This window comes from Mirounga leonina, unplaced genomic scaffold, assembly GCF_011800145.1.
Source record: "Mirounga leonina isolate KUSES-001 unplaced genomic scaffold, KU_Mleo_1.0 Mir_168, whole genome shotgun sequence".
Taxonomy (NCBI): Eukaryota; Metazoa; Chordata; class Mammalia; order Carnivora; family Phocidae; genus Mirounga; species Mirounga leonina.
Window position 1 is genome coordinate 48,468,270 of NW_023270426.1, and position 27,325 is coordinate 48,495,594.

Genomic DNA, 27,325 nt, shown 5'->3' on the forward strand with positions numbered 1-27,325 from the left:
GGCCGCATCTACTAAGTGGCAAAAAGGAGCTTAAAATAAAGTGCTGTAACTCAAGGAGAAAGCAGGAAAATTTAGAACTAAAGTTTTGTCTTTGTCCTTAATTTACCTGACAGCATTTTCTGAAGTAATGGATGTCTCAGAACTGTGTGGGATGCAGCATGCCACATTTGCAGCAATTACTATGCAGAGTAAGGAGAGCTGGGGGGGGGGGGGGGGGGGCAGGAGCAGCATCCAGACTTCTCAGCCATCAAGGCTGCTCGCTCTTGGTCACCGGAAGCATGCCACTTGAGAAACACTTGATTTTCCACTGGGGAGAATGAAAGGAATTAACGTTTTTAGGGCAAGTTTCCCAGCACGTAAGAAAAGTCCTTTGGCTAAAGTGTCTGCAGGCTTGGATCTGATTCTTTGGACAACAGGAAGGCTTGTGAAAACAGCAGCAATTACAGGTTGGTGCAGGCCTCATAGAAGAAGTGTGCAGAAGTTCCTTCTGGCGGTCAGGCTGTGCGCATACGTCCCCGTTGCACAATTATGACGTTACAGCTTTTCTCAGTTGCCTCTGTTTCAAAAAGAACAGCATAAGCACAAAGAACACAAGAAGACTAATATTGAAGGGGACAGGCCTGCATCTATGGGCATGTCGTCAAACTGGAAGGAGGAATAAGAAATTCAGTTATGGCATGCCTCCTCTTTATTAGACTGTGCTAGATTCTTTAGGTGGGTTTGTCATACTTTTGTCTTCACCAGCAACCTTTTTCAAATGAACAAATAGAGTGGTCGAACACCTTGTTGAAGATTTTTCTCTTTTAAAGTTGGGCATTGAAACAAGGTCATATGATTCAGAAAATCCTTGCTCACTGTTGATGCCTTTCTCTGTCTTTGGTGACTCAGGGGCCGAGGGAGGCCCTACTGCCCCTGAGCTGTGTGAAGATGGGGGACCTGGGTCAGGAACACTTCCCCTGCGTCCTATGCTTCTGTGTAAAATGTCCACCTCTGTGTAAAGAGCAAGTCCTCTTGAGGTGTTGGATTGCCTTCCCATCTTCATGAGTGTGGCTTTCCCTGGGTAGAAGCAGAGGCTGTATTCCCATGTGACAGTAACTTCTGCACCCTTGTCTGCCCAATGATAGCTCCCTCTCCAACCTAACAGTTGGGTTGGGGTGTGGGGAGGTCTCAGCCTCTTTGTAGCTTTGGATCATTCACAATCATTTTGTACTGACTTCTCAGCCTGGGTCATTGGTGGGCTTGGGCTTTGTTGACAACTCCGGAGAATAAGACATGTTTCCCAGGCCACTGAGTTCTCTCTTTGCAGGTACAAGGAGAAGATAGGAAAGGCTACAGGAGCCGTATCGTGATTCTGCAAGTGTATTTTAGCTGAACATCACGAGGTGCATTTCCTTCTCGGTCAAGTTCTGAAAGTACATAATACGGGCCCTCTTGATTAAATAGTCATCTTTAGTAGCATCATTCAGCCGCATTATGGGTGCTTATAGACAGTTTGATAACTAGGGAGGCTTTTTGGCAACAGTAGCTAAGAGCGTGGACTTTGGAATCAGACTACCCAGGTTCATAGCCCAGCTCTGCCATTTGTTTGTCCTGTAGCCTTGGGCAAGTTTCCCTAGCTTATCTGTGCCTTGGTTTCTTCATTTATAAAGTGGGAATGGTAATCGTACCTACCTTGCAGGGTTGTTAGGCGTATGCAGCAATTTAATATATGAAAAGTTCCTAGGCACAGGCCCTTGCCCATAATGAGATGTATAGAGGATTAGTTAGGATGGTAATGGCCATGGGAATGATCACATACGGAGGTGATTGAGAACATTGGTATTAGCACCTTCAGGCCTTCAGGCCATTAGCTCTGATCTATATAACTTGCAAGTTAATGTGTGCCAACGAGAGTTACTAGCTGGGCAGCACCCACATTAATGTAGTTCATTCATTCGTCAACTGTTGGGTACCTACTATGTGCCAGGCACTCTTTTTGGTGTAAAGTATACAAAATGAGTGAAACACATGTGATTCTGGTCTTGTGGAATGGCACAATGAGTGGTCAAGGTTAATTATCCAGTATCAGGATATTTCAAGTAATTAATTTAATTTACCAAGGCAATCACAAAACATACAATATCATCAAAGTTTGTGTTGTCTTTTAGATTTTACTGAACATTTCACAGCCCCTCAGCTAGCTGCCCTGTTCTATATGGTGGCCCTTGGCCCCATGTGTCTGTGGGAGCACAAACAGGGGTGAAAAATGAGGTACGAAAGGTGAGCAGCCCTTCACAAGAGGAGTGCTTAAGGAGTTTAGATGTTATCCTAATAGCAGTAGGGTTAAACAGGAGAGAGAGGTGAAATCTGGAGTTCAGAATAGCTGTAAAGCCCCTATTAATTCTAACTCTGTGATTCCATTACCACCTTTCTTTTATTCTAGTTATATTTTAATGTAATCACTGATACATTTGGGTTTAAATCTACCACTTTTTTTTTTTTCTGGTTTTCTGTTTGTTACATCTGTTTTATTTCCCTCCATTCTTGCCTTCTTTTAGATGGATTGCATTTTGGGGGTTTGTTTTTTTTTTTTTTTTAGTCGTTTGATTCTCCCTCCCAGTAACGTGTTTCTCGTCTTTTCTTGGTTACCAGAGAAAATAGAGCTTGCACCTCTAACTTACCAAAGTGTAAAGTGAGTCAGCAGCGTTCCTGCCTCCGGTAACACAGAAGGTTTGTCTCTGTTTGGCTTACACGCTATTGTCGTCTTATGTGTTGTTTCCCTGGACATGTTAAGCCTCTTGAGATGTTACTGCATTTTGCAATCAATGTTATTGAGGTTGACCCACCTGTGTCCCTTTTTGTTTGTTATTTCTTGCATTCCTTCCACCTGGGACCATTTTTCTTCTGCCTGGAGAGCACCCCTATTCCTTTTGGTGTGGGTCCTCGCTGGCAAACTCTATTTTTGTTTAAAAATATCCTTATTGCACTATCCCTTTTGAAACATATTTTCACTGCATATGGAATTCTAGTTTGGCGGTTATTTTCTTTCAGCACACTGAAGATATCACTCCACTGTCTCCTGGCTTCCCCTCTTGCTGCTGAGAAGTATCTATTCTGAGGGTGATTCATTTGAAGGTCATCTGTATTTTTTCCTCTGGCTGCTCTTAAGATTTTTCTTTTTGGTTTTGGTTTTCTACAGTGTCATTGTGATGTGTGTAGGTGTGGACTTCTTCTTATTTAGATTGCTTGGGAATTGTTAGTCCTTCTAAGTCCATGGATTGATGTCTTTCAGTGGTTCTAAAATACCCTCAGCTTTGACTGCTTCACGTGATGCTTCTCCCTCATCTTTTTATCCTCTTGAACTCCTTTTTATCCTCTTGAACTCCAAGTAAATACATGTTGGACTTTCTCTACCCCATGTCTCTTGCTCTTCCATCGTTTTGTCTTTCTGTGATACATTCTGGGTAGTTTCTCTGACATCATTTGGTTTAGGAATTCTCTGTTCATTTGTAGCTTATCTGCTGTTAAATCTTTCCACTGATTTATGAATTTTGATTACTTTTTTCCTTAGTTCTAGAATTTTTATTCGGTTCTTTTTCAAGTCTACCAAATCGCTTTTTAAAATACAATTTTCAATTCTCTTCTGAAAATTTCAGGCTTTGCTTTCAGTATCTTTGAATGGTGTAAGTACCGTTGTATTACCATCTGTATCTGTTAATTTGAAAATGTGGAGGCTGTCTCTATTTCTCTTGGTTGTATGGGTTCTCATTTATATTGTCACACGTGCCTGGTTATCCTTCAGAGCCTTTCTTTGGCTTCTGCCAAGGGTCGGTGGTTGTGGTGCTGACTGGCGTAATCTGAGCTCAAGGCTTGAGGTTCCCCGGATGACCTAGTTGGTGCAGGCTTCGAGTCTGCCCAAGGGCTGGTTTGCTTCAGCTCACTCTTTTCCCCTTTGGGGCCACAGATGAACCCTGTAGTCGTTCACTACATTCTCCACCTTTGGTGGCCCCTAGCCTTCGCTTTAGTTTCCTTTTCCCCTTGAATCTTTTAAAATGAGAAGCTCAGTTTCACAACTTTGTTTTAAATTAGGAAATACTCCTGGATAGTACACTTACCCAACTGGGTTCTCATCTTCTAGAGTTTGGCCTGGTAATTCCTCACTATATTGATACTTCTTTGAGGCCTTTGAGAGGATGCTTTATAATACCTTGTTCAGTATTTTTCATTGTCCTTATTGTGAATTGGTCCTAATTTCCTAGTTTCTCATTATTAGAGTTGCAATTCCCTATTCTGATTTGGATGCAGCAAGATTGGTGGCCCTGTTAATTGTGTTTGTTTGAGGAAGATACTTTTGGATCTGCCCATTTCCTCTTTTGGGAATGAGTAGAAAGGTGTTGATACTCTGTTTGGAAGAGGGGTAGCTATAACTATTTCATCCTCCCTCCTGGAAGAGGTAGCTTTTGAGGTGTGAGAAGTTTTTTTTTTTGGAACCGTTGATAGCTGGTGCTTTGGTAAAAAACCATTTTGGATCAACATCTCCCTTAATTTCTCTGTTACCATCTTCAAAGCATTTAGAATTTGAGTAGATAATTCCTATTTCAACCTTTCCATTTTCCAGTTTACCGGTCTAGTCTCTTATGACTTCACATCCTATCCTACATCATTATATTTTTGGAGAGCAAATACCATTTATGTGATATAACTGATTTTTTCCCTATAAATGCAACTCAATAAAAAAGCAGTAAGCACATTAATCAGTGCACAAGGAACAGGGATGAATCACTTGTTTTAGGGAGACATGAAGCACTCTTGTGAGGGCAGCTTGTATTTTCTTCTATGAATATCTTAGCTCAAAGCAGTTATGAAGAAAACAATGTTCCAAGTATGTTGCAATGGTAGTATGGATGGGTATACATTTTAAAGGATAAATCATTGCAGTAATCCGTTAATGCTTCAAAAATACGTTCTTTACCTGGAGACACTTAATTGTTAATGCAAGTGAGGTTGCACAGAAAAATAGTTGACTGTGAGAAGTGCCATTTCATGTTATTAATATGTATTTTTTATAGCAGTTTCCCCCCTTTATATCCTTAGATTCCAAATTCCCAACTTTGAAGGACTGGCCTCAAGAGGACTGGTAAAAGCATCTCAAAATTTTAACATTTTCATTCTGCTTCTGAGAGAAACTTTCCAAGTATGAGAGAGACAGAAATTGAAGATTGCCCCATGTATACATCTATTTCATTCATTTGACATTTCGTTGGCACGAAGGCAACTTACTCTGAATATAGTTCTCTTTCGGCATTCTTTATTTGATGTCATTCTCCCAAGGCAGCCTAGAAGGCTGGAGCACAAATTTTGGAGTAACAGCTTAGGATACAGGTATCCCTGCTTTTTGAAAGTTTGCATCATGCCACTTCACTTTTATGAAAGACCTATCTTCGATAAACAAAAGAAATCCGAAGAGGATTTTCGTTTTTATGAAAAGAAGGTGAAAGACAAAAATAGCTTTCAGTGTTTGTTCCGAAGCCAGCCCTTATAGAGGTAGGGCGCACCTCCAGCCGTGAGGGTGGGGCCGCCCAGCTCCTTCCCTGGGAACTACACTCAGCCTCCGAGCATCAGGCCGCCATGGCCTTGAGCTGTGCCTGTGAACATCTGTGTTTTATTGTGATTTATTTTGTGCATTTGTTAGTAAGATGTGTCCTAAGGTATCAGGAAAGCCTAAGAGAGGTCATTTTTGGTGATGCTCAAAAGGTTTTCCATATAAATTAATGGTGATTGCTTCTTCACTCTATGCCATTTCGGCTTACTAGAGGTTTTATAGACACGCTCTACTTTTAGATATTGGGGGAAACCTGTACCTAAAGTTTTCATTGTACAGTGCTAAGGTGAAACTTGAAACTGACCCTTACAGAAGGGCAATCTTAGGTGGCATCATTGGTCACAAATGCATTATATGAAAAGATGGTATTTTTCTCTTATTTAAATTGATAGATACATAACTCCTAAGTGGATAGATTTAATGGGGCTGTCGAATGGACTATAAGGAAGTTTGAGTATTTTGTATTTTATGTGTTTTTGTTACTATTGGATCGTTATGATTGTATCTTTACTTGGAAAATTTTACAATATACCTTTCAGATCCATTCTTTATCCACTGTGGGTCGCAGTTCCAAAAGAATCCTTTTGCTTGGCAACCAGATTACATACGCTGGGACTCCTTGAAAGGACTTTATGTGTTAATGCTTTAGAAATTGAGAGATACCTTGGACATCGTGAATCTCTCAATTTTAAAGTAGATATGAATTGTGCTCAGAAAACAACCATGTGAAAAACAGTCTCAAAAGTAGACAGAAAAGATCTCAGAACTATTTGAATAAAGGCTTTTCAATTTAGAAAATGTAGTCACTAAAAAAAAAATGGAAATAATTGCTCTGAAGAATGATAGGTTTGTGCTATCTTTCAAGTTCTCCATCTCTAATGGTTTTTTTTTTTTCCACCGTCTCTTTTCTGCAGTCAGTGTATTGTTACACCAAACTCCCAACACCAGGTGTGTAATGATGCACGCACTTAGTTTCCTTCTGCCTTTCTCAGAAAGGGGCTGATCTTCCAGTCTTTGTTTTTTGTTTTGTTTTGTTTTTCTTTTCTATCAAGTTGCTACTTCTGAAATACAGTTGAATAATGGTTGGAATATTCATTGTACCTTGAAATGAAAGGAATCGTAATCGGAATTAATTTTCTTTTTATCACTTGTTAGTTCTTCAGGGTTGATTGATTTCTTTCACGTCTGCCATTTTCTGTTCATCTTGAAATGTCTTATGTTTTCCTGGCTGGACAAGCAATGACTGGTGACTCTGCCAACAGAAGTGAGAGCCCACTAGGTTTCTTAGTTTATGTGGGCCTCCTCTCTGTGCAGGGAAGTGCTTCTCTCATCAGTGGTGCCTTTTGGGGAGACAGGGAGGGTTGATGTGTCTTCTGATTTTGCGACTCTCTTCTTTCCAAAGGGCCCTTAATTTCTACTGTGTACTTCTTCTTTTTCCCCTTAACCATCAAGCTTCGGGGGTATGTGACCCCCCAAGTTACTGTCCTCCCTCTGGAAATGGTGCCCACACAAGACGGCCATCTTTGGTCCTATGAACTTTCCAGCCCTCCCTTTTTGTTTCCCCTGTACCCAAGTGTCAGGCTTGTTTTCTGTATTTCCACACTCAGGGTGGAAATCTCTTTCTGGAGGTGATTGCTGCCACCTGACTCTCTTCTCTGACCAGGTTTCTGCTGATTTCAGATGTTTGTTTCCTCCCTGTGCATTAATTGAAGTTTCTGTGCTCCATCTCCTGGTTATGCCATAGGCAGGGCTGTCCTCATGGGCACGCTACCGTGCATTTCCACAGGGCCCTGTTCAGGAGGGGCTGAATGCTCTGTAGTCACTGTCTTGAAATTCTTAATAATTTCATCTTTGAGTTTGTGTTTTGTAAGTGAAGTTTGATGGCACGCTGGACATGCATTAGGGCCTTGAATCCCCCACTCATGCATGGTTCTTCCTCCTTCTTTCATTCTACCTCCTCCTTACCTCTCCACCTTTCCTGGATTAGTTCAGCCACCTGCTCCTGCCCCTGGTCTGTGACCATTGCCCCTCTCTGGTAGGGGCAGCCCAGTTGCTCCCCACCAGGGGAGCAGGTGCAGGAGAGGTTGGGATCAGGGCAAAGCGGCGGCTGTCCTTGTCCCTGTTTGTCAGTGTCATGGTGCATTCAGTGGGTGACTCAGCGGGGCCCTCTTGTCTACCACTGATCCAAGTGCAGAGTATATCCCTAGCACATAAGTCAGAATTCCTGGCAGGTTGCCAGTCCGGGGTTGTTGGCAGTGATAGGCCCCTGGGAAGGGGAGATTAATATCTCTGCCCTGGCTGGTGCCCCTCATTTTCATTTTGTGCTGGGCCCTGTCAATTATTTTTTGAGTCTTGGCTCTAGATGTGAGTGATGGGTGGTTTCATTTGCTCTCCTGGTTGATCTCTATGGTTTTGGGAGAGATTCAGCTGTCATTTAGTCAATGGTCATTATCTCAAGGGAAACCAGAAGTTCATGATTTCTTTTCACTTGCCTTATTGACATTTTTTCAAGTTATAGAAGCACTTAATACTTTTTGCAACAAAACAAACAACATAAATGTGTACAAAGTAAAAGTCAACATTCTGTTTCCCCCCGTCCCAAAGTAACCAGTGTTCACATTGAGTGTATATGTGTCATTGTCCCAACCTTCTACTCATGATCATGTTACACACGCACACACACACACACACACACACACTTGTGCCAATGGCAAAAATGCTTATACCTTGACATCCTGAAAGTCCCTCTGTTTCAGTACATATGGATCCAACTCATTCTTTTTAATAACATGCAGTATTCTATATTCATGGTGTAGATTTTTCACAATTCATTTGCTAGTCTTGTCATGATGAATGTTTACGTTGTTTTTCTGGTGCTATAAACAAGGCAACAAATAAGCCAATAAGCCTATTACGTATATCTTTATATTTTGTGCTCTTAGTTCATGCGGATGAATTCTCCAAAGTGTAGACTCAGGGTGTCTTACTTTCCAAAAAGATTGGAGGAATTCACACTCCCACCAGCAGTATATGAATGCCTACTTCCCTACACTGTTGCCAGCACTGAAGTTATCAGTCTTGTACATTCTTGTTAATATAAGTGGTGAAAAATGATGTCTGGTCTTGATTTATATTTTCCTAGTTATTGTGAGGTCAAGCAGCTTATCACATATTTATTAGCCATGTGTATTTTCTCTTCTGTGAATTTTCTGTTCATCCCCTGTTGATTTTTTCTGTTGGAATACTTGTCTTTTTCTTATCGGTTTTGAAAGAGTTTTATTTGTTAGGGAAATTAGCCTCATATTTCATCTGTGTGGCAGGATTTTTCCTCAGTTACCATTTGTCATTTGACTTGATATCTTTGCCATGTAGTTATTAAAATTAAATATCTGTGGTTTCTTTCTGGTTTTATATTTCTTGACTTGCTTAAGAAATGATCTCTGATGCTGAGGTTGTAACATAGTGTCCTCTAAGTTTCTTACAATTAAAAAATATTTTGAATCCATTTGAACTCTATATATTTTATCTCATATAATTTTTGTTTCCTTTCAGATGGTTAATTATTATAGCCAGTATCATTTATAAAACAATTCCTTCACATTTTCCTAACTTATTATGTTTCAACATATATTTGGATCTATTTTTAGATTCCCTATTCTCTTCTGCTAATGGACTTGTGTATTCCCATGCCAATAACATAATGTTTTAAATATGATGAATTTATAATATTATATTTGGCGAAGAGCCAAATATAAATATAAATAACTAGGAGATATAAGTATAAATATCTCTTTCACTGTTCTTTATTTTACAAAATTTTCTTGTCGATTCTTTTTGAAAATTTTATTTATTTATTTGACAGAGACATAGCGAGAGAGGGAACACAAGCAGGGGGAGTGGGAGAGGGAAAAGCAAGCTTCCTGCTGAGCAGGGAGCCCAATGCAAGGCTCGATCCCAGGACCCTGGGATCATGAGCTGAGCCAAAGGCAGACGCTTAATGACTGAGCCACCCAGGCTCCCTTCTTATCAATTCTAATGTACTCTTTCATATGAACTTTAAAATAATTTCTTCTGTTTATCCTAAGAACTCTGCTGGGATTTGGATCGGAATTTTATATATTAATTAAAGTTTCAATATTAATTTTAAAATATATAATTTAAAAATATTTATCTGTTTCCTTTCTGGGTTTTATAGCTGTTGTTGCTATCATGTATGGAATTGGTTTTCTATTTCAGGTTAATGTTAGTAGAGAAGAAGATTACTAGATTTTATATGTTTATCTTGTATCATCACCTTGTTAAAAATTGTTCCTTCATCTTGTAGCTTTCAATGTTGACATTGGTGAAAAATCTAATACTAATTTTCTCTCTTTTCTAGGTAACTTTTTCTTTCTTAATGTGAGTTAATAAAATTTTCTCCTTATTTTGGTAGTTCAAATATTTCAGTAGGGTATGCCTGGTTAAGCCTGAAGGTTTAAGGCTTTCTTAGTTTTCTTGTGTTAGTTCTTCAGCTATGTTTTTCATCCAGACCCTTTTTTTCTCTAGAGTTACTGATTTTGCATTTTAAATATTCTGGATCTAGTTCTTTTCTTTTTTGTCTTCTGTGGCATGATAGATTTTTTATTTGACCTTCTAGACCAGGGATCTACAAACTTGAGAGTGCTTGCCAAATCCATCCTGCTGCCTGCTTCTATAAATAAAGTTTTATTGGAACACAGCCAAGTACATTTATGTATGTGTTGTCTATGGTTGCTTACATGCTACAGTGACAAATTTGGGCAATTTCAACAGAGAGAATATGGCCACAAAGTCAAAAATATTTACTAACTCGATCTTTATAGAAAATTTGCCAAGTCCTATTCTATTTTGTTCTAGGGAGTGAATATTCTCCCTCAGTTAGGTTATGGAATTAAAAATTTTTCCCCAACCTTTTTAGTTTCAGAAAATATATTTTGTGTCCTAATTATATCACTTTGAGGATTTGCATTTCCTTGTCCATTAATTTTTTAATCTTTTTTCTTCTTTTTTTGGTCTCTTCTATTGGTGAGACTCATCTAATTTCAGTTTGTTTCTTCCCTACCATCCCTTCACTCTCCCCAGGGACCAAGTCCATTTTAGGGGTTGCAGATTTCTTTGCCTACTTCTAGGTTGGGTGCCCTCAACACCAATGCATTGAGGCTGTGGAAGCTCTCATGTAATATCACAGTTGGAGGGGATAGAAGACCAGGCAGTCCTTGCTAGGGGCGGTCCCTGGTCACAAAAGGAGAAGGAACTGTACCTGTTCCAGTGATGATTAAGGAAGGCCTTAATTCTCCAACCTTGACATGCAGTGGGGGGTGGAGGTTGTGAACCAGCCTTTTCCAGCCTGTAAGGACTAAGACTGTTCCAGTTCTTCAGTTCTAGAGGGATTGTGGGACCTCTATCCATAGGGCCTTTCAAAGTAAGCTGGGAGAAGTAGCACCTCTCCCAGAATACACGCGTGTATGCACATCCATGCATATGTAGATGCACATCTTCTGCCTTCTTGGCTTTCTTGGGCAGTCAAGTATTAGCCCCAGATGCTGTATATCACAGATTACAAAACTAGGACCTATTCTAGCCTCTTAAACCTCAGCTGCCTCATGCTTTCTAGGCCTCAGCAAAAGGCTTATTCTTGTTTTCCCCATTTTAGAGTCATTTAGTGAGTTCAGACATAGGAAGCTGGGAGACCTCCTTGTTGACTTCTAATTTAGGTATTTACTTTTTTCTTTTGCCCATCTGACTATGCTGGGAAGGAATAGGTGATATGGGTGCTTATAGTATAGATCAGCTTGGGACCTGACGTGTTTGGTTAGGAGTTGAGTGGTACTTGGAGGGATTCTTTTTTTTTTTTTTTTAAAGATTTTATTTATTTATTTGAGAGAGAGAGGGTCGAGGGGGTCAGAGGGAGAAGCAGACTCCGTGCTGAGCAGGGAGCCCAATGCAGGACTTGATCCAGGGACTCCAGGATCATGACCTGAGCCGAAGGCAGTCGCTTAACCAACTGAGCCACCCAGACGCCCTTTGGAGGGATTCTATATTTCCATTCACAAGCGAAGGACTACACTTATATACATGTATATATGTATGTACATATACATGTATATACCCCTTCACAGACACACATCATAGGCCTATTGTTGATTGTAAATATTATAGTGCAAGTACTGCATATAGTCACACCAACAGAGCCCAATCATGAAGGAGAAATAAACTCTAAAGTGACCAGTGTTCAAGGACCTTGTTTGAGAACCTTTATCCCATCTTCTAGAAGTTCCATGAGAATACATGCTGGCTAATAGATGTTTATCATTGCTGTGCTTTATAGAGAAAATGCTAGTTCAGCTGATAACTTGAACTTTCTCAGTTTATGGAGGTTTCTCTTTGTAACAAGGATTTACAGATTTAGAACGTGATCTGTATTTGTTATTAATCACTATTTAAAAGCTTTGGTTCAGACAAGGTGTAATTTAAATTTGTCAGTGTCCTTTATCTCTGTAGGAATGGTTATTTACAGTTATTTGCCATTGATCATCATTTAATTATTATTTACAGTAATCAATTTATTTTCACATCTTCAGGATAGTTTTTGCCCTAGTGGGTTGTGAACTGGAAATAATATGTGAAAGCAATGATAGGGTCATATTTTTATGTACCACAAAAGAAGTGTAACCCTTGTGGGAGCTGTTCTAATGCATTGTTTGGTCTATTTATCATGTCCTGACTACATTTAAAGGTGTGCGCAATTTTATTATGCATTCAGCATTTACTAGTACATTATTATTATTGTAATCTCATCTGATTTGATTTCATTTTTAAAATTCTATAGTAGTTTCTGTGAGTCTGGCATAGAAATGATTTTTCTCTTTTACTCTTTTTAACCATACACTAAATATGCTCCTTCAGTCTTCAGCAACTAGAAGAATTTTTTTCCCCCTCTTTGTGTTAAGGACAAGGTCAGATTACAGAGAAAGCATACCACATTATGATTTTCTTCAAACAAAGAGAAACTAAATAAATAACTTCTAGGGTGTATCCTGAGCTCTGTACAGATTTATTTCATTCTATACCTTCTCTTCCGTCTCTGTGTTCAGACATCAGTTTCACTGGTGTTCAGAATGATGAGAATGAGGTACTGCAAAATTATTTCCAGTACACTAAACTTGTAAGGCCTGAGACCCAAGAATTACATTTTAGAAAAAAAAATATCAAACCAGAAAAAGGTAGAAGCATATAGTTTTCTGAACAACCCTCATTTTTTTTTTTTTAAAGATTTTATTTATTTATTTATTTTGAGAGAGAGAATGAGAGACAGAGAGCATGAGAGGGAGGAGGGTCAGAGGGAGAAGCAGACTCCCTGCCGAGCAGGGAGCCCGATGCGGGACTCGATCCTGGGACTCCAGGATCATGACCTGAGCCGAAGGCAGTCGCCTAACCAACTGAGCCACCCAGGCGCCCTGAACAACCCTCATTTGATTAGAAATTCAGTTAACAGGAATATTCCATGTTTTGAGTATTTTGTTTAATTGGTATTTTGCTTAGCTCTGTTATCAATTTACTCAGCAATAAGTTATTGAACCTCACATAGATTTGAGGCATTTTTTTAGATGCCAGGGTAATAAAAGTGAACTGAATGATAGTGAACATAGAATATGCCAAGTTAAATCAACCACAAACAAGAAAGAAAAGATACACCTAATAAAACAACATAGAAAATAAAGTTCGTTAAATATTTTAAAAATACTTGGTAAATCCAAAAGAAGGCAGAAAAAGAGGGTAAATGGCAACTGAGGACAGAGGGAGATGATAGATGGAAAAGAGGGAGATGATAGATCTAAACCTAACCATATCAATAATTATGTTAAATGTAAGTGGTTTAAACACCTCAAAAGGCAGAGATTATGAGACTGGATACAAGAAAAGAATATGGAAAATTGTATGCCGATAACAAATCACCCCCCTTAAATATAGACACAAATAGGTTAAAAGTCAAATGATAGAAAAGATACATCATGCTCACACTAATCAAAAGAAAGCTGAAATGATTATAGTAATATCAAACAAAATAAATTTTGGAATTGAGAATATTAACAGTGATAAATATTTTATAATAAAAAAGGGGTCAATGAATCAAGAGAATAAAATACTAAAATATAATAATAGGGCTTCAAAATGTATTGGAAGAAATACTGATAGAACTTAAAGGAGAAATAGATGAATCTACATTTATAGTCAGAGGTTTTAACACCTTTTTCTCAATAAGAATTTGGGGAAGAATGTTCCAGGAATAAGAAAAGGTATGTGCAAAGGTCCTGAGGTCTGAAAAGAGTTTGTTTTGGGATAACCCAAAGCAGTCCATCAATATGTTTGGAGCAGAGTGAGTTGAGAGAGCATGGTCAATGGTAGGCCACAAAAGTAGGCAGGGGCTAGGCTGCATAAGATCTTGTGGACCATGATAAGGGGTTTACAAAAGCACAAAACAGGTTTGAGAGCAAAAGTGTTTGCCTCATATTCTAACTTTGATTTAATACATATTAATCAGTTAGGTAGCTCTTAGAATTTCTCTGTGGCCTAAAACTGAAAACAATAGATGACAAAAAGTGAACCTCATATTTTAAAAGAGACTGGACTTGATAGGATACAGAAACAGATTTGTTTCTCTCCCATCACTTCTTTGAAACCTGTTCTATCAGATCTTTCCATTGGACTGTATCTCAGGGATCTGTCACAGCTTTTTTTTTTTTTTTTTAAAGATTTTATTTATTTATTTATTTGACAGAGAGAGACACAGCGAGAGAGGGAACACAAGGAGGGGGAGTGGGAGAGGGAGAAGCAGGCTTCCTGCTGAGCAGGGAGCCTGATGCGGGGCTCGATCCCAGGACCCTGGGATCATGACCTGAGCCGAAGGCAGACGCTTAATGACTGAGCCACCCAGGCGCCCCTCTGTCACAGCTTTTGAGTCTAGTCTTATTTTCAGTTATTAAAAAGTCCAATCTGATATAAATGGAAACTCCCCCCACCCATCATCCAATGCAACGCTTCTAATGCTTCCTTCAGCTCAAGGCTGACCTTGTCTTGAAAACCTGCTGCAAGGGAAGGTATGTGTGGCCTTTGATCCTGCTCTTAGGAGTACAGCTCCAGCATCTTGGATTGGGTCCCTTCAAGGTGATTTAAGTCTGCTGCTGCCTTCTCCATTGTCTATTTGGCCCATAGGACAGATTACAAATCCTTGCCCCACCAAACTGGAAATGTAGGCTTCTCCCATTTGCCCTCTCCCATCAGGGGCAGGTCTAGGGAACCCTTGTCCCTATCATATATGCCCCTGCCCCACAGTTTTCTGGTGGTAGTATATGGAGGCCTGTGCTTTTCGTTTGGCAGCTCAGCAAGAATTCTGCCTGGAAGGGAGACACCAGATTTCTTTCCGCACCTCCACTGTCTTGGGGGAGTTCTTTTGCTGCTGCCCTGCCTGGGATGTTCTCTTCCCTTCGAGCTCTGAGAAGGAGGGGGAACTCCACAGCAATCCTTACCAAGCCAGCAACTGTGTAAACGTTCTTCCTTATTCAGCCAGCAGATCTCCAGTCTTCTCTCAAACAGGCTGGAACACGAGCTCAGAGTGGTGGTAGTGCGTAGCCCTATCCTAGTAATTTCTCTGTAAGTAAGCCTATGGTATGCTGACTCTTATTTCAGCTTTTGGCCATTTAATATCCTGTTACATGTAGAAAAATGTTTGAGTATATATATAAAGCTATCATTTACAGTTAATTATATTAATGAAATGTAAAGGACCAATTAATTGGGTCATTCAAGATTATTTTGAAAAGCTCTAATATAGCAGTAGAAATTTAAGACCTTGCTAAATTAAGAGTGTTTCTCAGAGATCACCTCATCAGTTTACAGTCTGGTTTGGGAAGGAAGAGGCCTTTTCCTGGAAGAGGTATTTTAAAAAGTGACATTTTATTTATTTTTTTACAGATTTATTTATGTATTTGAGACAGAGGGAGGGAGCGCATGAGTAAGCTGGTAAGGGGCAGAGGCAGAGTGAGAGGGAGAGAGAGAATCTCAAGCATACTCCCTGCTGAGTGCAAAGCCCTTCACGGGGCTTGATCTCAGGACCTTGAGGTCATGACCTGAGCTGAAACCAAGAGTCGGATGCTCAACTGACTAAGGCACCCAAAGGCGCCCCTAAAAAGTGACGTTTAAAAATTACTTACCATTTATGTAAATGCTTCTGGAAAACTTTTATGTACAATTTAATGATTTGATAAATTACAAAATATTAAGTACATCCATAGACATCAGTTTCATAGAACTTGAATATCAATTAATTACATAATAAAAATATATCCTCAGGCATTTTATTGATGATTTCCACTGAGGCTCACTTCTTAATCAATTGTTGGTCCATTTTCCCAAAGTCCCTGTTTCTTTATCAGAAAAGTGATGAAAAATAAGATCTGACTGTCCTAATACTGACTGTAGACAGAGAAGCACAGTAAGAAATATTGATCAAGACCACCTTCCAATTCTGTGGGATTGTGGAGAGACCATTGATTAAGAATATTTGAAAGATCACTGTATTCTGTTGCTTTTAAATGTCAAAAATAAAAATGGCCTGACATCTTTAAAAAGCTTAGGAAAAATCTAATGGCTTAAAAAAAGTCAAGCCATCCTGTTAGAATTCTCCTGTGGAGGTAATAAAACCAGCTTGTAGTCCTCCTGAAGAGATCTCCCCATATGATACACACCGATATGATGGTGAAGAATGTCATCTCCATGGAAAGGGGGAAAGATGCTAAGAAGAAGCTCTAATCCCTTCGCACCTGGGTGGAAGCGCAAGGCCTTTTGAGAGGGGACGTGAAGTGGTTGTTAAAAATGTCTCTTTAACGTAGATCAAGATATATTGGAAACCAGCATGAAATTAAACACTGATTGACAACAGTTTGGCAAGACTCTGGGAGCCACATGTATTTCTCTGTGTTTTGCTCTCAGTTGTGCCATTTTGTTTCTAATTAGTCATTAGCATTCTAACAAAATAGTGTAACTGAGAACTCAGCTAGATTTGCAGTCTTCTCCCCGCATCAGAGGTATCTGTTTGTTCATGGCCAGATATCCCTTGTGTTTCATGGGAGCTGCCCAGGTTGTTGGCCAACGGGTTTGCTCTACACAGATCTGTAAAGTGCTAGTGGATGTGCTTTCCAAGGATATGCAAGAGGGAGAAAGGAGAAAGACTGCCTTGGTGTCCTTCTGAATCCAGATGTTTGGCTGGGCCCTGCACCTAACTTTTAGACGTTTTCCCTGATTTTGCCTTTAGCAGCAAAGGGGATTTTCCATGTGTGGATTCAAAGAAGTGTCTTGTATTCACAGTGACATAATTTTTATTCCTGTGTAACTTTTTTAAAAAAAGACTTTTTAATTTATTTATTTGAGAGAGAGAGAGAGAGAGAGTGCGGGTGCGCACAGGGGGAGGGGCGGAGGGAGAGGGAGAAGCAGGCTCCCCACTGAGTGCAGAGCTGGAAGCAGGCCACCCCAAGACTCTGAGATCATGACCTGAGCCTGGGCTTAACCGACTGAGCCACCCAGGTGCCCCTCCTGTGTACCTTTTGAGGGCATGCCTCTGCAGCTTGCTGACAGCCTCCTGTTTTCCATTTTTCCTCTCTCCAAATCTTTGCTCAGGATCAAATAAGTTGGGCTGTACTTTTTATACATGAAAAACATTTTCTATGATAATACTTACGTATTAAAAGTAGTAGCAGGAAATGCATATCTTTACTCACTTTATAAATAGTAACAGTATACTTCATGTCTATATTGTGGCTGGTTAAGATGAAGAAACCCTGGGCACCTGGGTGGCTCAGTTGGTTAGGCGACTGCCTTCGGCTCAGGTCATGATCCTGGAGTCCCGGGATCGAGTCCCGCATCGGGCTCCCTGCTCGGCGGGGAGTCTGCTTCTCCCTCTCCCACTCCCCGTTTGTGTTCCCTCTCTCGCTGTGTCTTTCTCTGTCAATAAATAAAATCTTTAAAAAAAAAAAAAAAAGATGAAGAAACCCTGCATGTGGAAATGGGGGTGGGCCTGGTGAAAACATCTGGTGAGAAAAAAGGCAGAAAATGAAGAGCAATAGGAAGACAGATGGAACAAAGTGCTCACAGAGACAAAAGGGGACAGAGGAGCCTCCATATGTTTTTTTAACATGTTCTTTAGTATTAAAGTGTTCACAGTCTTCCCATGTGGTTATTCAGCATAATCAGTATTATTTTTCAAAAATAGGACTGAGAGAGGGAAACAGGTGTCCCTATCACTTTGTACCCCTAATGAAATATTGAATAACTAATCTATGCTGGAGGCATCATGCTGGTGTTCGTCTTTAAAACACATGATTGTGTAAGAGTAGACAGTAACAGGGTTAATTGCATACCCCTTGCACAAAAATTGATTTCCATCCTTTATAGTTATACCTTATTATCAGTTGTGTACATTTTGTGTCTGTATCCAGTGCACAAAATAAATTTTTTTGGTTATATTTAATTTGGCACCTCGTGTTACCTTTCTTATTTCATATAAGGAATTTGTTGTGCCCCCTTGGTTTTCTACTTTTGTCTTTATTGCACTTTTAACATACCACTATCAGGACCAGTCCTTGAAAGGATGCCAGATGGACTTGAAGGAGACCCTTGATTTCTTTCCCAAAATCTGTTTTGTGAACCACAAGATTTAAGGACCCTCTATGTTTAGGAGTAGGTGCCCTCCCCATCCACTCAGGCACTCTCACCTGATTTCACGAGGATTAGTACTCATCGTTTTTTTTTCATTTTATTTGACATGTGATAGAATATCCTCCACAGAAGACTTCACTTTTAAAAAAATATATAATAGTAATTTTTAGAGGCTCTCCTGGAGACTAATTGAAATGGGCATGGTTGTCACTTCATAGAAATTGATTGAGTTGACTGTAACACATGTGCTTTGTGGACAATGTTATAAGTTTTCACCAAAATAAAAGCAAAATGGAAAAAACCAAGCAAAAGGATTAGTGGATCATACAGAGGCCATCAAGGAACATTTTGGAATGATCAGTGGCAAGTAGAACAGGGGGGCAAAGATTCAGTGAGAGTTGAGGACAGAATACTCTTTGGTCCGGGGGATAGGAAATGTTTTTGTCTTTAGTGAATAAAGAGCAATGTGAAATTCTATTCAAATGCTGATTTTGCAGCGGGTAAATTAATGTATTCTAATGTCTCAGTGGAACATATTTCTTGGAACATGTTTAAATAAATAAAAACCTTTGTTTCTTGGATCACATTTAATTGAATAAAGGTTTTTACTCTTTAGTACTAACAGCTTTATGTTTGAGACAGTTTCTGAAATGCTGTTGTAAATTCTGGTAATTTTTCACAGAGAAAAAATTTGATTCTTTTCTGTGGAAAGACTAAATTACACGAACTCATCATTCTGCTCCCTTCCCCCACCCCATTAAAATAGGATGATATAAAAATGTATAATTAGCTCATTCACATGGTTTATTAAAGTTGAGCAGGTTTTACCAGGTCACTGCTAAAGGTTTACAAGTCCCCTCTCATTACCTGGTATTTGGTGCTGGGTAGAGTTATCGTATAAGTAATTTCCTGATGGGGGTTATTATTATTATTTGACTTACTTGTTATTACTTTTTATAGCAGCTTTATTGAGATTTAATTTACCTACCATACAATTCACTCCCTTAATGTGTACAATTCAATGGTACCTCATATATTTTGAGAGCTGTGCAACCATCACCGTAATCAATATTAGATGCATTAGCCATCACTACCATGTTCCTTCTCATTACCACATCCCAGCCCCAGAAGAACACAAATCTTTCTGTCTCTATAAATTTCCCTATTCTAGACATTTCATGTGAATGGACTCATACAGTATGTGGCCTTCTGTAACTGGCTTCTTTCACTTAACATAATGTTTTCCAGGTTCATGCATGTTGTGGTGTATATCAATACTTCATTCCTTTTGATGGCTGAATTACATTCCATTGTATGGATATACCATTTTATTTTAGTTATCCTTTTGTCAGTTGATGGACACGTGGGTTGTTTCCACTTTTTGGCTATCATGAAAAATGATGATGTAAACATTCATGCACAAGCTTACATATTTATGTATTTTAATTTCTGTTGGGCATAAACCTAGAAATGGAATTGTTGGGTGAACTGCCGAATGAACTTCTTCTATGTTTAACCTTTTGAAGAACTTCCAGACTCGCTTTGCAAAGCAGCTGCACAAATTTTTATATCAATCAACAGTACGAGGGTTATAAAATCTCCACATTTTTACCCACACTTGTTATTATATTATTTTCTTATAGTGGGGACAATTTTGAGAGTGAAAGTGAGTGCTTATAAATTACATCGAGTATGAACCAGGTATCAATATCCCAAGCTAACCAGGAAGTTTGATTGTTCTAGAACTCTGCAGAACGGAGTCCGGTTCAGAGTAGTAGAAGAGGGGAAGGTGGGAGGACATTTCAAGGGAATGGAGATGAGTGCCAGGAAGTAGTAGCAATTGGATATATCCAACAAGAAGGACATGTCCAGGTTTATCATAATGTCCTAAGGGTAGTTATTACTGTTGGTGATGATCAGATCTACATTTATTTTGAAAGAAATCAAGGCCCTTAAAATCACTTTTACAGGGCACAATTGTATTATTCTTAATGGTAAGGTGAGTGGTAGATCACCTCTGTTCAATAGGTGAAACAACCCTAACTGGGAGAAATATAAGCCATCTTGCCCAAGATTGGCTCCAGGGGCAAATATGTAACTGGAAATCTCATCAGACCTTTACTCTTCCTGTAGTTTGTTGCCAGGGACATTCTTTGGACTTGGAAGCACATCCTCTCCTGGTCGTTTATGTAGGTCGTTAGATCTTAAGGTTTTATGGATTCTTGTCATCGTATTCTTTTTTTACATTGTTAGTGACCGGCTGGTAGCGTTCTTTTTTTTTTTTTTTTAAAGATTTTATTTATTTATTTGAGACAGAGAGAATGAGAGACAGCACATGAGAGGGGGGAGGGTCAGAGGGAGAAGCAGACTCCCCGCCGAGCAGGGAGCCCGATGCGGGACTCGATCCCGGGACTCCAGGATCATGACCTGAGCCGAAGGCAGTCGCTCAACCAACTGAGCCACCCAGGCGCCCTGGTAGCGTTCTTATAAGATGTTGTGTGAGGGCGGCCTCCAGTCCTCCAACCTGTCGTTCTGGCAGCAGACTCGTCTGGCTAGCACGTAGCTCATGGTCCTCTTGTGGGCTGGCTGTGGCCATGTCTAGAGCACATCAGCTGGCCTGGAAGCCGGGACATGGTGAACAATGGTGGTGTTGGCACAATGAATACATGCTGGACTTTAATACCCACAAAATGTACTCTTTCTAGATTAGATTATCTGTTATGTTAGCTTTTACCTATTGATGAAGGTGGCACATCAAAAATCTTGCCTTTTCCTGGGACGCCTGGGTGGCTCAGTTGGTTAAGCGTCTGCCTTCAGCTCAGGTCATGATCCCAGTGCCCTGGGATCGAGTCCTGCATCAGGGTCCTTGCTCAGCAGGGAGCCTGCTTCTCCCTCTCCCTCTGCTGCTCCCCCTGCTTGTACCCTTGCTCACTCTCACCCACTCTTTCTCTCTCTAACAAATAAATAAATAAAATCTTAAAAAAAAAAATCTTGCCTTTTCCCATTTGCTGCCAGAAAGCTCAGAGCTGAGGGGTCTTTTTAGTTTCACCAAATTAACTCAATTCACCAATGTCTTTAATATAACATTTACAGTTCTTCTGATTTTTAAGTTGTATTTTTAATTGTCCTGATCTTACAGGTTTTTTTTTTTTTTTAAGTTGTAAGCTACCTTTGAACTTTAAAAATTCTTACCCATAAAATATCACTGTCTTCTCTCTCCAGAATGGGGATAGGCCTCTTGAAAATCTCATGATTTGATTTAGTTAAGTGGCTCTTCTAAGAGGTGCCTTCCTTCTCTGGGCTCTCTACCACCTGAGGTCACCCCTTGTTTGTTTGTGCCAGGGACAGGTAAGGAGAGTAACTCTTTTGCGTGTTCTTCCAGAATTTAATTAGAAAAGGCAAAATGCTTGATAAAGAGGCACTTCTCTCAAGATTAAATATCCTGCGGGGAAAATGGGCTGAAGTTTAAACTGCAAGCTCTTCTGAGATAATTCAAATTGCCTTTGATTAAGATGTATAGATATGGAGTAGTCTCTTTATTTTTTCTTCTTTTCTAGGGAACAAGTAGGAGTATATACAGCCTGTGAAACCAGAGTGAGAACCGCCCTGCTCCTCAGGCCTTTGGGAGAGCTCAGCTTAAACTCTGCTTTGACCAGGCTGCTCGGGGAAGAAGGGGACATCACCCTAACATGTTGGGGTGGGCCTCGGAAGGGCTCCTGCCTTTGGGTAGCCTGCTGCATAGCAGCCTTGTCCCCAAGGTAGAAGAGATATACGGTCCATCCTTATTGTGCTTTCTGTATTTGAGAATTTGCCTGCTCTCTAAAATTTATTTGCAAACCCAAAATCAATATAGTGCTTTTGTGGTCATTTGTGGACACGGGCAGAGCGGTGAAAAATTTGAGTCACCCACCGTGTCTGTCCTCAGCTGCGGCTGAACAAGGCGATGCTCTGCCTTCTTGTTTCAGCTGTCACACTGTAAACAAGCATGCTTTTCTCGCAGTCTACTTACGGTCTTGTTTTTCACATTTTTGCGCTTTTCATTGGTGATTTCCCTGTTTAGCATAGCCCTCCAGCATAGTGCTGAAGCGGTGTCTAGTGTTCCTAAGCACCTTCAAGAAGGCTGCGATGGCTTTATGAAGAAAATACATGTGCTGCAGAAGCTCCATTCAGGTCTGAGTCATAGTGCTGATGGCCGTGAGTTCCTGTTAGTGAATCAACATAGTAAACAAGATGTGTTTAAACAGAAACACACATGAAACAAGGTTATATATTGATCAGATGGCAAAAATGTTGTAAACAGAGGCTTGCAGGAACCTAACGCAGTGTTTCTCCTAGGCACAGTGCTTCGGTATTTATTAATTCATTGTTTGCGGTGACTTTGTAGAACATAACTACTGTGAATGATGAGATTCAACTCTCTTTCTCTTCCTACCCTCATGGTTTTTCAAGTTTGTGAGTCCTTGCCTTCAGCCCTCCAGGGTTAAAGCATGGGGCTAAGGATTTCTTGGATCTGTTGATCTGTTTCTCTGGAGAATTCCACTTGACAAATTATAAATACTATATAGTGTTGAATTGAGCTTCTGAAAACCTAGTCAGTCATCTGCAAGGTCTTTGTTCCAAACATTGAACCAGTCTTTAATCAAATGGAGAACTTAGCCTTTGCTCAAGCTTCTCTCTGTAATGTTTTCACAGGATGTGGTAAGTGTATAGGATGTGTTTCTCTTTATATACCAGGCATTCATAATGTGGAAAAATGCATATCACTGTAGAACTGAGGAAAGAATGATTTATTGGACATCAAATTACACAACATTATAAATCCAGAGAAGATTATTAACAGTAAAACTTCAAAAGCTGAAAGATGATATTTAGTGAACGAATTTCATGCAAACAAATCATTTCATGGTCTCCAATGTAGAAGACTTTGAATGTGCTGAAAAAGAGAGTATAATATTCACTCACACACTTTGATAGGGCAATTTGTAGTCTTAGTTCTTATTTTCTTGCTTCTCTCTCTAAAGAGTCTTTCTAAATAAGAAAGTTTGGTAGGCAATAATAATCAGTACAAAATAATGATGAAAAAATAAAACATCAAAATATGTATGTCATGAGTTTTTGAAAATTAACTACAGAATTTGATTTATTCTATTTCCTGTAAACCCATTCGGCCCATTTTCCTACATTCTGATTTACTTGTCGATCATTTGATTCATTCACGGAGGTTGAGCACCACTGCTAAAAATAGCAGAAAACATTGAACAGCAGTGAGGGCGTTGCCTCATTTTTGAGTCTGTGGCTCCGTCCCTGCTGCCCCTCCCCCTGGTGTGGGGGTGGGGGGTGGGCTGCGCCTCGAGCATCCCACCTCAGCAGATCTCAGCAGGGGTGGCAGGATGAGTCTTTCTTCTGGAGGCTGACACAAGTGGAACAGCATTCGTTGTGCCCGTCCAACTTGGAAGCCACTGCCCTGAGTCTCATCCCTCTCTAACTTGCATCGTCCCCCGTTCTTGATCCTAACCAAGATCTTAATCAGTTTACTCACAGGCCTCATGAGTTATCACGTTGATCCAATCCCCAGGCAACTGGGACCCCACCCCAAATTTCATGGGGTTTCTTGTATGACATTGAAGCAGAGTGATGTGAAACAAGGAGATCCCTTACAAGAGCAGTCAGAAGACAGAGTTCAGGTGAGGGCATTGTCTTGAGTGAGCAAATGCATTGTCTCCAGGTGAATTGGGAAATTGTTCAGTTTGAGATTAGAATGTTTCCTGAAACACTTACAGTGAACAGATTCTTTGAAGAGATCTCCTTATGGAACAGTGGTATTTATATGCCAAATTGTCTTAGTGATTGTCCTTGTTCACCAGGTTAAGAAAAACAAAACAAAACTGGTGGAAGGCTGACTGGGCATTAGGAATGAGAGAGGCGATTTGGCTAAAGGGTAGTGACTGTATTGATCATTAAACAGCTTCATTGACCTTTGTACTTTCTGTGTCTCATTTACTCCCATGGTTCCTCTTAAACCTTCACTCCTGCTTCTACTTCATATTCTTAGCACTGGAGCTAGCACCTGCTAAGAGATGGCTGATGTGATGAGGGTGTTTGGATGAGGGGTCCTGGAGCTCTTGAATCCGATTTTTTTTTTTTTTTGAATCTCGATCTTAATTAGTCACCCTGGCACAGAGAATAGAGATTGTGGATGGCTCTTGATGTTAAACCTTGGTTCCACATCCAAATGTGGGACCAGGAGAGCTCTCTCCCCTGGACCACGCGGAGAACTCCTGGCAGAAGGATGAGCCAACCAGAGATACCTCTCCTGTCTGAGGTGTGCAGCCAGGGCTGGCTGGGTCCAGGCTTTCTCTGGGAATGGTTACATTCTTGGCCTAGCTTCCTCACCAGCCGGATGGGAGTTAGGTGGGCTCTGGAGTCACACAGGAAGTAAAAAATCTCCTGAAAACAGTGCCCTTCCCAGTGTAGAGCAGAGGCTCAACCCTCCCATTTGCTCAGGAATCAAGTTAGCCCTGGGGGACATCACTATTCATGGAATTCCTGAGATGAGGACATTGTGGGAACATTGGCCAAACTCCCAATAGAGGGGACTATAAAATGTAAGGGGCTGTGGTATAACTGCATTTAAATGGCCAGGCCCTGCTTTTGTCTTGCCTCTTCCTGAGTCACTCCAGTGATGGGCCACCAATATCAAGAAGTAAAGAAGAGGGCGCCTGGGTGGCTCAGATGGCTAAGCATCTGCCTTCGGCTCAGGTCATGATCTCAGGGTCCTGGGATCAAGTCCCGCATCGGGCTTCCTGCTCCTTGGGAGCCTGCTTCTCCCTCTGCCTCTCTCTCTGTCTCTAATGAATAAATAAATAAAATCTTAAAAAAAAAAAAAAAAGAAGTAAAGAAGAGTACCTCTTGATTTTGGTTCAGGTCGTGATTTCGGGGTCTTGAGATCAAGCCCCCTGTTGGGCTCCGCGCTCAGTGGGGAGTCTGCTTCTCTTTCCCTTCCTCTCCCTCTGCCCCTCCCCCTGTGCAAATGCATGCTCTCTCTCTCTCTCAAATAAATAAATCTTTTTTTTTTTAAATAAGTAAAGGAGAATGACAATTTATAAGAGACCATAGGATTTCCCTGTTCCCGGATCAATGGTGGACAGTTGAGAATGTGGTGTACATGGGGCAGCTGAAGGCATGGAGGAAAATATTTCCAATTTCAAGTTGAACTGTGAAACAAGGTAGTGACAAAGTCACAGGGACAGTTTACTTTTGAGGATATGAAAGTAGACATTTGGACAATTCCCAAAGGTATTCACTACTGCCATTAAGAGCCACCATTTCTTGAAGGCCAAACAGGTTCCAGATGCCTCTTACACATTTTCATCTAATTTGCTCAGCAGCCACTTTAAGATGAGAAAACTGGAGCTAAGAGCTGGTTATTCAAGGGGGATCTGAGAGGGGAGGAAGAATGTCAGTCCAGTCAGTGTGACTTGGAGAATCTGCTCTCTCAGAGTCTTGCTACTCCAGGTGTGGTCCTAGGAACAACAGCATTGGAAGCCTCTTAGAAATGCAGAATCTCAGGCCCCATCCTCAAAAAGACTAACCAACCTGCATTTAAACAAGATTCCCAGGTGGTGCAGGTGAAAGTTTGAGTACCCTGGTCTGAACCGATGCTCCCTGCTGTCCCTGGGGGATAGGATGTTGGCTTGGCTCTCTGGTTTTGGCAAAGTCAGGGGAGCAGGATGAGGGCAGTAGCGAGAGGATGGATTGGAACAGCAATTATAAGAATATGATGGGCCATATTAAGAGAAAACTTCTTTTGGGGCTCCTGGGTGGCTCAGTCGGTTAAGTGTCTGCCTTTGACTCAGGTCATGATCCTGGGGCCCTGGGATCAAGCCCCGCATCAGGCTCTCTGCTCAGCGGGGAATCTGCTTCTCCCTCTGCACTCCCCCCACCCCCCACTCGTGCTTGCTCGCTCTCTCTTTCGTGTTCTCTCTCTCAAATAAGTAAAATCTTAAAAAAAAGAGAAAACTTCTTTCTAGAAGGTTATGATACCTATCAAGTCACAGGTTAAGGCTTCACTGAGTAAGGGCTTCAAGTAAGTTGATATAATTGTGCCTCCCAGAGAGAATGCCCAAGGAACCTCAGCTGACTCTGCTTGTTCTAATAGTCTCAGCTGCCCAGTCCCTTGGGAGTGTCATACCACAGCTGGCTGACCTGTTATGAAAGGACTTGCAGAGTGCACTGAGCATGCCCTGCTTTTTCATAGCTTGGTGCCCTTTGTACATGCAGTTGCTCTTCTTTCTTCTTTGTCTGATTTGTCCTTTAAAACCTCCATTTGAGAGCTGTCTCTTCTGAAAAGCCTCCTTGGACCATCCCAGCCCTGGTGTGAGGTAGAGCCCCCTTCGTGGCCCATTTGCCACACTGCAAGGTTGTGGCTGGTAGGGGACCTTTGGAGGACTTGGCCTGATGCCTGGCACAGAGTGCTCAAGAATCTTCATGCCGGAACAGGCATGAAGGTAGTTGAGAGTAGAAGGACACGTGGTGGAGAAGAAGCAGCACCGTATAAAGGGGGGAAAAATAACCAAAGGTTCTAGCAAGAGGCATATTGAAGTGGTGACTATGACTTTTCTGTGCTGAGAAAGGAAGGGCGAGAAGGCAAGAGAGAGGCAGTGGAATGGTTTTTTTTGTTTTTTTTTTTTTTAAATAAGAGCCCTTATTTTTTTTTTTTAAAGATTTTTATTTATTTATTGAGAGAGAGAGAGAGAATGATAGAGAGCATGAGCAGGGAAGAGGGTCAGAGGGAGAAGCAGACTCCCTGCTGAGCGGGGAGCCCGATGTGGGACTCGATTCCCGGGACTCCAGGATCATGACTGTCTTAGTCACCCAACCAACTGAGCCGCCCAGGCGCCTCTGGAATGGTTTTGAATAGATCTCCTTGCTACAAGGTCACTTACAAGGTGAGGAAGAAAAAGGCGTCAGTTGAAAAAGTAGCTTATCCAACGTATCCTACTTTTAAGAAAGCTT

The 27,325-nt window shown here is 40.8% G+C and overlaps 1 protein-coding gene across 9 annotated transcripts in view; it reads left to right on the forward strand.

The window, feature by feature from the left end:
• Positions 1-27,325, forward strand: part of PDE8B (phosphodiesterase 8B) — a 239,340-nt gene that overhangs the window by 62,221 nt on the left and 149,794 nt on the right. Inside the window, exon 1 of one of the 9 annotated variants that reach the window (XM_035014697.1) lies at positions 2,572-2,709. The exons of the other annotated variants lie outside the window; for them this stretch is intronic. The gene's annotated coding sequence lies outside the window, so the exon portion shown is untranslated. Of the gene's footprint in view, positions 1-2,571; positions 2,710-27,325 lie in introns of those variants that run through there. 9 annotated transcript variants of the gene reach the window in all.